Source organism: Prionailurus viverrinus, chromosome B3 (assembly GCF_022837055.1).
Source record: "Prionailurus viverrinus isolate Anna chromosome B3, UM_Priviv_1.0, whole genome shotgun sequence".
In the NCBI taxonomy this organism is placed as follows: domain Eukaryota; kingdom Metazoa; phylum Chordata; class Mammalia; order Carnivora; family Felidae; genus Prionailurus; species Prionailurus viverrinus.
The window spans coordinates 124713364-124726466 of record NC_062566.1 but is presented as its reverse complement, the minus strand read 5'-3'; positions in this window follow the sequence as shown (position 1 = coordinate 124726466).

Below are 13103 nucleotides of genomic sequence, written 5' to 3'. Positions count from 1 at the left end.
AATGCAAAAGCAGCTCCACTTTCATACGTGCCCAGAAAGGAAGGAAAAAATATTTTCTAAAGTTAAGGTCTCTTTTCTTCTGTAAGAGGTAATACACATATTGTTTTTCCCTTAATACGAAGGGGTTATAAAACTCAGAAAATTACTTTCTTTTCTATTATTTACTGATGCCAAATTTTGGAGAACTAAAGAAAGTTGGCATTTAGCAGTCATGTCAAAAAATTGTATCTAAATTTTGTTCCTTTCCATTATTTGGAATTTTTTCGTTCTGTATTTAATTTTGATAACAATTTCCCATATTTCTCTATTAAAAACAGTCCTTCAGCAAACATGTTATGTACCTATTTATAGTTAATTCTTAACAGTGGGGGTGTGGAGCCTAAGAGAATATATAAAATACATCTCTATTTTACATTTTTTACATACTTCTCTTGAAATAACTCTTGAAAAGTGATACCAATTTATATGTTTACCTGCATATTTTCAAAAACTTGACTTTGTCAAAAGTATAAAAAATTTTCTGTTTTTGTTTTGAGTTTTTATTGTGAGAAAGGTTGAGCATCTTTTCATTTCCTTTGGAAAATTTGTGTTTTTTGCCTTTGTCCTCTTTTTTTTAAAACTATGTTTTCTTGCATATTTTCCTTTGATTTTTTATTTTTATTGATTTGAAAACATTTTATATCAAGAAAATTATATTTTGGGGGCACCTGGGTGGCTCAGTCAGTTAGGCATTCGACTTTGGCTCAGGTCATGATCTCATGGTTCATGAGTTTGAGTCCTGGGTCAGGTTCTGTGCTGACAGCTCAAAGCCTGGAGCCTGCTTCAGATTCTGTGTCTCCCTCTCTCTGCCCCTCCCCCACTCATGCTCAGTCTCTCTTTCTCTCTCAAAAAAAAAAACAAACATTAAAAAATTTTTTAAAGGAAATTATATTTTAATGCCTGAAATGCAACCTGATATTTAGAATCAATTAATTGTTTAATGAAGTACTTTGTTAATTTCCTTTTGGTGTTTTGAAGGGAATTTTTTTATAAGCACACAAAAACTATAAACATATAATCAATCAGTTATATTCTTTGGGACATTGAGGTACTTGTTCTTGCTTAGAAAGTCTTATCATTTATTAAAGAAAAATAATCTATTCTTACTTGCTTATAGCTTCATTTTCAAATGTACATTTTTTATTTAAAAACTTTTAATATTTATCTATTTAAGTTTTTGAGAGGGAGAGCACAAGCGGAGGAAAGGCAGAGAGAGACACGCACAGAATCCAAGCCTCCAGTCTGTCAGTGCAGAGCTAAGAGACAACACGGGCTTGAACTCAGGAACCATGAGATCATGATCTGAGCTAAAGTTGTACACTTAACCAACTGAGCCACCCAGACATTCCTGCAAATTTTTGGTTCATAGAAAATTGACTGTTGCATACAAAAGGCAGAATAAGATGCAAGTTTAATTTTTTCCTCTGAATAGATTTCCTGCTTTCCCAACACCAATTATTTTATTCTTTAGAGAATAGAGGTGTTAAAATGAAGACAGTTAAGTAAACTGAGTTTCAATGACCTTATCAATATAGTAATTGTGATGCCTCTTTAGTTGGTAACACTACATCTCCAAGACAATAATCAATGTGAAAGCAGCCAAAAACCACAAAACAGCTTTGAAGCTTTGTTGAATTTAAAGATCCTTTTTCAATTTGTGAAAGCTTTTATTATGTGTACAAATTAAATTTCAAAGATGGAAAATTTATTTTAGTAAAAGTTATAATTTTACACGAGGCAAAAAACATCTACATGCGATTTTTTACTGTTGTCTAGACAAAGAGGATTTCCTATGTGACCATTGTTGACATACTGATAACAGCTGTCACGAGAATATTGCAATATGCTACTGACCCATCACGTATTAGGCATGGGCTTTAACTGCATTCCTATTTGATGGGATAGGATTTTCTTTGAGTCATTCTCCCTTGTAATCCACACCTTGCAGTTAAAAACAGAACACAGTAGATGTTCAAGGCATTTTTGTTGATTTCATTTGCATAGCTGGATTTGGCAATTCAATCCCTCACTATAACAAAGAAAACTGCTAAATACTCCCCATTGTGATTACATCTAATACCCTGATATCAAACACCAGAGTATTTTATTATGACTATACTTTTTTTTTAATGTTTACTTACTCTTGGGCGGGGGGGGGGGGGGGGGGCAGGGAGAAGCAGAGCACAAGTTGGGAAGGGGCAGAGAGAGAGGGAGACACAGAATCCGAAGCAGGCTCCAGGCTCTGAACTGTCAGCACAGTCTCATGTAGCCTGAACCCATGAACTGTACGATCATGACCTGAGCCGAAGTCAGACACTTAACTGACTGAGCCACCCAGGCGCCCCATGTCTACACTTTAATTAACAATACTCTCCCAGCAATAGACAATTATGAACCGTGTTCATCTAGATATGTATGTTAGTATATTTAGTTTTAAAAATGTTGAAATCTACCAGATTTAGTGACATTCACGAATCATACATGCACCAAGCACTAACTGCCAAAAAGAAACATGTTCTTTGCAATGTCCTAGGGGAGGCAAGGAGAGAAATTCTACAGAATTGAATAGGCAGGTGGCCCGTGGGGACACAAGTTGCCTTAATGGGTATTGTGCCAGTGCACAGTCTTGAAGGGCATAAATAAAATGTGATGGAAATAGAAAAGAAAGAGAAAGACTCCATATCCGTAGGGACATATAAAGTATTGTGACAATATTCTAACAGCTGTTACATAACTTTTGTCAAAATCCATTTTAAACTGGAAGATTAGAGTAGAATTTTGCTTAAAAAAATAAAGGTTATGCTCCCTATCAGTCATTTTTTGACATAGTGATATATTAAAAGCTACATAGATAGATAGATAGATAGATAGATAGATAGATAATAAAAGCTAAACACCTCTAATTTTATCCATGAAACCAGAACTTTAGGATAATGAACTAAGCATGATAGAGAACATAAAAAACGTTGTTTTGATTTGACAACATGAAACTGAAATAGGCTGTTACAGGATGAGTTATGTCCTCCCAGAATTCATATATTGAAGTCTTAACCCTCAGAATGTGACTGTATTTGTAGGTAGGGTCTTTAAAGAGTTAATTAAAATAAAATGAGGTCATGAGGATAGGCCCTAATCCAATATGACTGGTGTCCTTATAAGAAGAGGAGGTTGGGATGCAGGGGAAGACACTAGAAGACAAGCATCTATAAAACACGGACAGTGGCCTCAGAAGCCATCCCCACTGACATCTTAATCTCAGACTTGGTACTTTGTTATGGAAGCCCTAGGAAACTAATACAATGGATTTCATACATAATTTTTTTTTCAAAGCCATTATTTTTTGCATTCAAGGTAATATGTTTTAATAGCTTTGAATATGTTGTCATTTGATTCTTAGGACATGTCTATACATTATTAATTCATGCATTATTAATTCAAATGTATGAGGAAATAAGATTAAGACTTTAAGTGATTTGGGGCACCTGGGTGGCTCTTTGGTTAAGCTTTCCACTTTGGCTCAGGTCATGATCTCATGGTTTGTGAGTTTGAGCCCCACATCAGGCTCTGTACTGACAGCTCAAAGCCTCGAACTGTTTTGGATTCTGTCTCCCTCTGTCTCTGCCCACTTCTCCATGTGTGCTCTCTCTCTTTCTCTCAAAAGTAAATAAACTTAAAAAAAATGAATTTAAGTAATTTGCCATGTTCACACAGCTTATGCATCACAGCCAAAGACTGAAAGTAGGTATGTCTCATTCCAAAACATTTCTTTTAATCACTATACTATATATTCATGTAGCCTATCTTTGACGAAAGATTGCCAATGAGCTGTTCAAATGGCAAAATAAATGTCAAAGGTAAAAACAAGATAAGACTATTTCAGTGATTAAAATACTGAAGGGCCGCCTTCTGTCATATTTAGAATCTGATAGATTGATGACAAACTAGGAAAGAACACAAGTTTAAGACTAGAAGCTTCTTAAGGAAAGCTCTGTTAGTAATAATATAATTCACTTAATGAATCTTTACTGAGCACCTGTCCAAGGCCCTGAACTAAGACTATATACATAGTACTGAATTCACAAATTTAGAGCTTGATGGTAGAAAATAGAAAAAAAAATGTTAGTTACAAAATTACCAATGTTACCAGTGCACAGAATGAAATGGGAACATAAATGTGACTTCTAGCTCCGACTTTGCAAAATGATTTCTACCTAGAAGGAAAAGAATCTCATAAAATAGAGGGGGGCAAGATGAGAAGGATAGATTTGTAAAGATAAATAAGAAGCTATGAGTGGACATTTCTGGTTTTACCCCGTTTCTCAGCAGGTTATGAATTTTCACAGAAGAAATGATACTTGTGTACTCGCAGTTATAGGGACCAGAGTCTTTCTTACTAACATCAGGTACAATATATATATATATTTCTTTGGAGCAATGTGTAAGAATTCTTAGACCTTAGCCAAGTATTATGCCTATGTTTTAGGCTTCTCTAAATAAAGCCGTGTTTTCTGAAGCTATTGATCCTTGGTCATATATTGTATTAGTTTTCCAGGGCTACTGTAACAAACTACCACAAACTGGGTAGCTTAAAAGAGAACAACAGAAACTTATTCTCTCCCGATTGTTCAAGGTATTGGTAGGATTCAGGTAGACTGAGGGTGAGGCAGACTCTCTCCCAGTCTTGTCTCCTACCTCCTGGTGGTTATTGGCAATCCTTCCTATCCCTGGGTTAATAGATGCATCGCTCAAATTCTGCCCCAATGTTCATATGGTGTTCCCCTGGGGCCTCACCTCTGCTTCCTACAAAGACACCAGTTGCATTGGAGGAAGGCCCACCCTAATGATCTCAACTTACCTTCATTACATCTGCAAAGACCCTACTTCCAAATAAGGTCACGTTCACAGGTATTCAGATTATAACTTCAATACCTCTTTCTCGTGAACACAATTCAACCCATAATATGTGCCTTTCCTGAAAGCATTTTCTTTGGAATCCATGATGCTTACATGAGGAATTGATAGTCAAAATAATGCTGTGTATCGAACAGCTACAAAACCTCATTAACACACAGTAAAAAACATTTCTTTTCACCCATAAATATAGAGGATGGCTGGCTATTTCTGTTGATTTGAGTTGGGCTCTGGGGTCTCACTCATACTCTGGCATTAAGCTGCATGTAGACTGGAAATCTTTGGTGATCTTGGTTGGGTCCCCCCACGTGTTGGATCATGACAGGGACATCTGAGCTGTGGTGGTTTGATTCCACTCCCCATGTCTTATCCTCAAACTGGCTTGGCTGAGGTGGAAAAGAGGATGTGGAAATATACAAGTGATTATTTAGGTTTCTGATCGTGTCAAATTTATTATTTGTCTCATTGGCCAAAATAAGTCCTTTTGTTTGGCTGAGGTGGAAAAGAGGATGTGGAAATATACAAGTGATTATTTAGGTTTCTGATCGTGTCAAATTTATTATTTGTCTCATTGGCCAAAATAAGTCCTTTTGTCAAGCCCAGAGTCAGAGTGGGAAGATATCATCAAAAGATGTAGAGAGACAAAAATACTGGGACCATTAATACAACTAATTTGCTGTAGACTTACCTTCCTTCTCTGGTTCTTTGTTTCCATGTTGAAAATTCCTTTTTCAGTTTTTATTTCTCATATATAAGTTGTCGCTTCCCCCAAAGCCCTCTTTCAATTAATTCTCTTCAAAGTTGTTTTTGAATACAGTAAACACCCTTTTTCAAAAATATGATTTTAGATTTTTCTCTTTCCCTTCTTAACACATCAAAATAAACTCATGCATTAACAACTGAACTCTTTCTTTTTCATTATCTATTGCATACACTTAGACTACCTTACCTCAAATATCAGTTTCGCTCTGACACATCCTTTCCAAAGTACCAACAACAAAGTGACTCCCCATTACTCAGCTTAATACTTGACCCCTCTGGCTGTCTACTAGTTTGGTTTCATAATTTAGTGGTATTTCTTATTAGAATTGGAGCTTCATAAGGGCAGGACTTGGTCTCTCTTACAAGTGAATAGTATGGTCTCTTGTCAAGCAAGGTATAAGATTTAACATATACTTAAAACAAACAAACAACAACAAAAACAAGCTTACACACTCCCTTGTTTTCCAATCAAGGCATTTCCCCCTCATCCCTGTCTTTGATTTTTGCCTATTTGTTACACCAGCCTAGAGTGTCATTGCTTTCCAATCATAAAGTACCCCTGAAAAAGATACAAAGTAGACAAAGAAAGTCCATTTTCTCATAGTCTGTGGGAAGGAAGCCATACACATAGGTGATAATAAAATACAGTCATTGCCATGACATAAATATTCATTAAAAACTATGGAAGTGTATAGAGAGACACCTGATCATGTATGGAAAGGGCAATCACATTTTCCTGAATTAAAAAGGAGAGTAGAATTCTTCAAGCAAAGAATGGAGCAAAGGTGGAGGCATGGACCAGTAAGGCCATGAAGGAACAACAAAGAGAATATTATTGAAGTGTCAAATTCAAGTCCCTGAATAGTGATATATAGACTGATGGGGAAAGCAGTGGCATGGACCATATGTTGGAGAGTCTTTATGCCATGTTAAAGAACTTGAACTTAATAAGTTTCCAGATGTGTAAAGATTTAAGCAAAAGAGTAAGAATTCCAAGTTTACCTTTCTAAACCTGGACCCAATAATTTCACTACATGGCAATTACAACCTTCAAGTCCTGAGTCTCATTCTCTGAATCTTTCTTTTAAACGTAAATTTTGCTCTGCTAATGTACTACTGGCTTAATGGCTGACTCAGTTGATTTTGTTCTCAGTCTTTTTGTGTTTTCAATGCTCATCTTCTAAAGATAAAACATAAGTGAAAAGGTAGAAACAATAGCAAACTTTTCTGGCAATATGGCAAAAATGTGCAAGACATTTTTTTTAATGCTAACATTGGTATCATTCAAATCCTAATGATGCAGACATTGCAGGCTAAGTGAATAAAAATTGATAAGGCCATTTGGGCTACTTAGAGAACAAATGTGTCCCTTATATTATTTTCAAGACCATTGATTTAAAACATAATACTTTAAGTAAAGGAATATGCTTTTGCCTAAGACTACCCCAATAGACAAAATAGATTTTTCCATCTTGGAAGAAATTTTTACTTTTATTTGCTGTGTGTAAAATTATGGGGAAAGGAATTTGAACTCAGCCTAAAGTACAGGCATGGGAATTAGAAAGCGGAAGAAAAATTTATGGAACAAGTATAGATTCATCTGAAAGGCTAGATTAATTTTCACATGCTTATGCATGAAATGTTATTGCCTGTCTAACTATTCCATTATGTGTTAATAATAAAATAACCCATATGTGCAAAATGGTATGTCACACCAAGAGAAAATGTTCAAAATGCCAAGTAAATACCACAACAAATGTAGGAAAAATGCTTTACTGATGGTTTTACTTTGCAAATTCTTTTGAAGATTTTTCTTTTTCATTCTTCTGGAGCACAGAAAGCAAGGGTTCTCTGTTCATAGAAGAATTTTGTTTGGGTACAATTTTACATCCATTCAGTTTATATTTAACTGGAAACTTAAGATATTATGCTCTATAATGTTTTAAATTAGTATTTAAAACATGTCAAGCTGTGAGGTTGATTCTCCAAGCAGTATGGCTTTGAGAAAAGCTTAATTGGATGGTGTTAAGTCCTTTCTTGTACTTTGAACTTTTCCTTTTTCAGTTTCCAATGTTTAAAATAAAGTTTTAGAAGAACTGAATATATTACTTTCTTCCTTGGATACAATGCTTTCATTTTTGGCAAATATTTATTTATCAATCACCCCCCCCCCTTTGGTATCTCTCAAGGACTTCAATTTGCATTAGCTCAATAAAAATATCTAATAGCAATGCACCTTACACCTGGACCCACTCTTCCCTCCTGAATTTGCTCTTTTGTTTATGTAAAGCCAATTGGGTCCCTTAGGTTTGTAGAAGACTTTCATTACTTGACTGCAAATTTGGTTCACTTAAAGTATCAGGCAGTCCTTTTTTTTTAATAGTTTGTTAGATATTTTTCCACGCCCGCTTTACCAACATTTTGAAGGAGACAAGGGTTTCCATTTGGTTATTTTGTCATGATGAGCATTAGCTTTAGACCAGTCTCTCTTTTTTTTTTTTTCTGTTGTCATGAGCCTGTTTCTGTTTTAATGCCCAACTGGAAAGGTCTTGATCAAGTTGGATTTTTGTGGAATTACAATCTCTGTGGAAGCCTCAGTGACAGCAATTTGTTCCCTATCATCCATAGATACACCATAGCCATGGAACAATAGCTTCTGCAAAGCTAATAACTGTTCATGCCATAGTGAGGTTATAGCTTGCTCTGCGGTGAAGTTGTTTTTGAGGTGGCATTTTAAGGAACTTTGTCCAGCATTTGATTCCATCAGTTCACACATTCCTGGAAGCTTTACCTTTCTCCTTTGGCAGCATGATGAAAAACATAAACTGCGGGCTCAGGCAGATCTTAGCTCTAACATTTAGTCTGCCACTTATTTGCTGGGCAATTTTTCTAAGATGGAGAAGACAGTGTGGATGCTTCTATTTTTAGCAATTCTGGACTAGGTTCATTCAACCAAACTTCTGAATTAGTTTTAATGAGAACCATTAAGATAATTACAAATAAAACAAGTGCTTGAAGACATCAAAGAAAATCCAGGTAGTGGTGACTGAGGAGGCCAAGATCTTGGAGGAGAAGCCTGTGCAGTGAAACAAATCTCAGGACTGGGAGCACTCTACTCTTTGTGACATTTTCTGATCCTGGAAGAGTTGCCTAAAAAGTAGAAAAAGTGAGCAGTTCTATTGGAAGTCTCACAAGAAGAGGCATACAAAACTGATGATCAGGGCCATCAAAGCTGGAAAGAGTATAATAAATCCCTATGCTTTGGTTTGGGATCATGAAGTAGGGGTGAATGGAAAAAGCCACAGAATACCTCTTACAAGGACTGAGGTTAAGAAAAATAAGGTGATCCTAGAATGCTAGTTTTTTAGCCTAACCACATATCAGAAGTAAAATTGAATTATCTCTAGGGATTGTAAGCATCCAGAGCCATAGAATACCTCTTGCAAGGATTGAGATTAAGAAAATTAAGGTGATCCTAGAATGCTAGTCTCGTAGCCTGACCACCTGTCAGAAGTAAACTTGAATTATCTCTAGGGATTGTAAGCTTCCAGAGCCTTGACTTTTCTCTACAACTTCTCAGTGTCCAATGTTTAATGATAATAATTTTTTAAAAAATTGAAAAAGAAGAAAAACCAAAACCAAAACCAAAAAATGATCATTCCTCAGAAGGCTCTCTGCTGCATGGTGGTGACACCTTTCATGGGAAGGGTGGTGTTCCTGCCCTGAGGGTGTCACTGGGGTAATGAAGACAAAGTGATGGGTGATGGCGACCAATCACAATGGGCAGGAGAAATTTAAGAGTGGCCTGTTGAGGTGTTTAGGCGGAGGTAGAGGCTCCAGGGGTGAGGGGAAGAGTAGTTGCTGGATCCCAAAGGAGAGGGTTGATGAAGCCAAGTGTCAGGATTCATGAAAACCCCTTCTAGAACATGCTCCCACATCGTCACACACAGGTAGGCATGGCCTGGGTCCAGGCTCCCAGATCTTCTTGTCCTGGGACAAAGAGCTGAGTGGTTGGTAACCAGTGCACACACTGGTGTTCTGTCATTTTGAACTTTCTTCTGGGAGACCTGAAGGCAGAAAAGGAATCTGCAGGGGCTAGCTGCTTTCCTACCTGCCAGCAAAGTGAGAGGAGCATGGGATGACCTGTCAGATGTGCTGCCCTGACAAAATAGCCGCAGACAGCCAATCCCTGTTACCATATATTACAGGATGCAAAACTTTCAGTGAGCATGCTCAACATCTCCATAGAGGAAATCACTGCAGCTGTGCACAGGAGATTGCACTATATTTAAGAACACGCTGTTTGAGATGAACTTCATGCAGATTAGCAAAGAGAAGTGATCAATATGTACATCTTTGTTAAAATGGTGACTGTGAACCTCCACTAGTCCCAGCCTCACACAATCTGATGTCATGCTGCTGGCATGATGAGCTACAAGCCGTGAAGGTTATGTCCGCCATGGCTAAGCCCACCCAGAGGAGAGACCAAAGCTTACAATGGCCTTAGAACTAGCCAGGATGCTTCCCTTGAAGTTTGCAGAACTCTCCATTCATGCATGATCATAAAAATCAGCTGTAATGCTTGCCACTGGCCGTTCTTTTTACCTTCAGTCGTGTAATCTTTCCCATGCAACAGAAGATCTTCTCATTTATTGGGACTACATTTGTTACTTCCTGAGACCACCAGTGAAAGGTTATCTGCCTGCAGAACATCCCTGCTGGGGACACAATGGATATAGTTGTGTTTGAGGAAGAGGACAAGAAGACATCATGAAGCACTGTGGAGAGAAAGCCACCAAGATCAGGTAAAGATCAGGAGTCTTGGCACAGGTCCTGTTTGGAGCCTCCTCTTTTGGTTGTGCTGGTGGGGAAGGAATATAACATACCTGCCACACATTCTGTGTTCATGGGAGCACACTGTCTCCTAACCATGACCTCTACAGTGCTTGATAAAGGGGAGCAGCAGGGGTGGCACTCTAGCAGACGCTGTGGACGTGCCAGCAACTGAGTGTGCAGACTCAAGGCAGCACTGGCAGGACAGAGTGTAGTGCCATAATACCAGTGGAAGCTCTAGTCTCTCCCCAGAGGATAGCATGGCTGTGGTGACTACAAGAGCAGAGACTACCAGCAAGTCTGTTGCAGAAAAAGCAAGTGGTCCAACAGTGAGATCCTTTGTCCCAACTTGAAGGATGAAAGCTATGGAAATGAACAGGATGGATTCAGTCTCCCAAACCCACACTGATGCATAGAGGAGAAAAAAAGAAAAGGAAAGAACTCTCCCTAGAAGACATGTTCATCATCGTAATATGGTAGGACAAGTCTAATCTGATACCAACTTTAGTGCACTATGGAACTATTAAGACTGAAAAAAAAAAAGAAAGGCAAAAGAAGCCTCATGGATGAAGGACACATCTCCTTACCCCACAAAAACACCAACGACAACCCACTGCAAAGAATTCTAGGTGATTTCAAACTTTGAGGAGAGCCAACATATTAAGAACCCCAAATCAACTGGTTATTTCTTTATGAACTTCAAAACCCATCATACTGAACAAATAATATTCCCAGGTTTTGGAATTAAAAGAACCAGCAGGATAGGCTAATTGCTAAAAATCAAAATTTGTCCTACTACATAAACATGGCCCCCAGTCCTGAAAGGAAGAGACTCAGAGGGATGTAATCTTTCTTAATGGATTTCAAAGCCAGTTCTACTATGCAAATATCAGTCCCAGGTCTCACAGCATAGAAATCCAGCAGAACTGGCTCTTTATTAAAGAATCTTAGGGGGTGCCTGAGTGGGTCAGTTGGTTAAGTGTTGACTCTTGATTTTGGCTCAAGTTATGATCTCACAGTCATGAGATTGAGCCCTGAATAGGGCTTTGTTCTGGGATTGGAATCTGCTTGAGATTCTCCCTCCCTCTGCCCCTTCCCTGCTCATGCTCTATCGCTCTCTCTTTCCAAAAAAAAAAAAAAAAAAAAAAAAAAATCTCGAAGAATCTCAAAGCCCTGTGTTCTGCACCTGAACATTATGTTTAAAACTGGAGAAGAACAGCATGGAGACCATCATTCAGTCAGCAGAGGATAATGGGGAGCTTGAGGTCACTGATACCATGATATCAGAAACCGAAGTAATAGTAAGTTTTGAAGTCTACCAAAACCAAACTAACTAACTAACCAAATAAATAAATAAATAAATAAATAAATAAATAAAAGTAACCAAAAGATAGGGACCAGGTTGTTTCCAGTTCAGCATCCTTTTTTTGAAAATAAATAAAACCACATATTCTCAAAATGAAGCTTGGTTTTGTTTTTGAATTTACATGTTTCACAAGACAGTAGTGACTTTACCAGTGGATTCTGTGACATGAACTATACTGCAGCCTGGGACTTTCATCTCCAGTCAGCAGAGCCCAACCTCACACCTATGTTTAACAGAGCGGATAGGGGTGCTCCACCTTGCCTTGTCAGGTTCCCCTTGGGTTCCCCAAAATATGGCTAAAAGTCACAATCCCTGTCCTAAGAAACACTCTTCTTCTAATGTCTTCCCGAAAGTCCTTGAATGTAGATGTTAAATCCATTCCCCAGGAGGGAATTCATGTCCCCTCAGGATATTCAAGGAAGGGAAGAGCGTTAGAGCATTGGTTGGTAGAATAAAAAAAGCTTTCATCTACCCTTAACAATTTTATTTGTAGGTACATACCCTGGTAAAACCCTCACACACATGTCCCAGGGAAACAGCTATGAGAATATTTGTAGTAAAATAATTTATAAGAACAAAACACTGGAAATAGCCTCAAAAACCCATCTGTGGGAGGATTGATAAATTATAGTATACAATGTACAAACACACACACACAGTGGGATACTATACAGCAGTTGTAGCTAAGAACATGGACATGAATCAGTCTCAATGAGAAAAAAAAAATCAAGTCACAGAAAAGCACATGTGCTATAATTTAGTTTAGGAAGAATTCTAAGATGACACCAAACAAGTTATTTAGGGTACAAATTTGGCAAGATTATAGATAAACAAGATCTCTGTGCTATAAAGCAAGGATATATCATCAGAAAAATACACATGAGTTTCAATAGTGTTGGAAATTCTAGCATTTATATCATAAATCAGATAGTTGGTACACAGGCATTAATTCTTGAATATTTTAACACATCCACATTTTTGAAATCAGTGTGCTCTTAAGTGATATAGTTGTCATTGTCATTTTTTTCACAGAAAAATTTAACCACTTTGTCTTAGTAAGATTTTACATTTTATGGATTCACAAAATTGATAGGTCAAAAACCAAAGTCTTAAATATATGTTTTTAATAAATACATAAAACGATGTTTGAAGTGACAAGAGAAAAAATGCATTCAAGGGGAATTGAATGAAC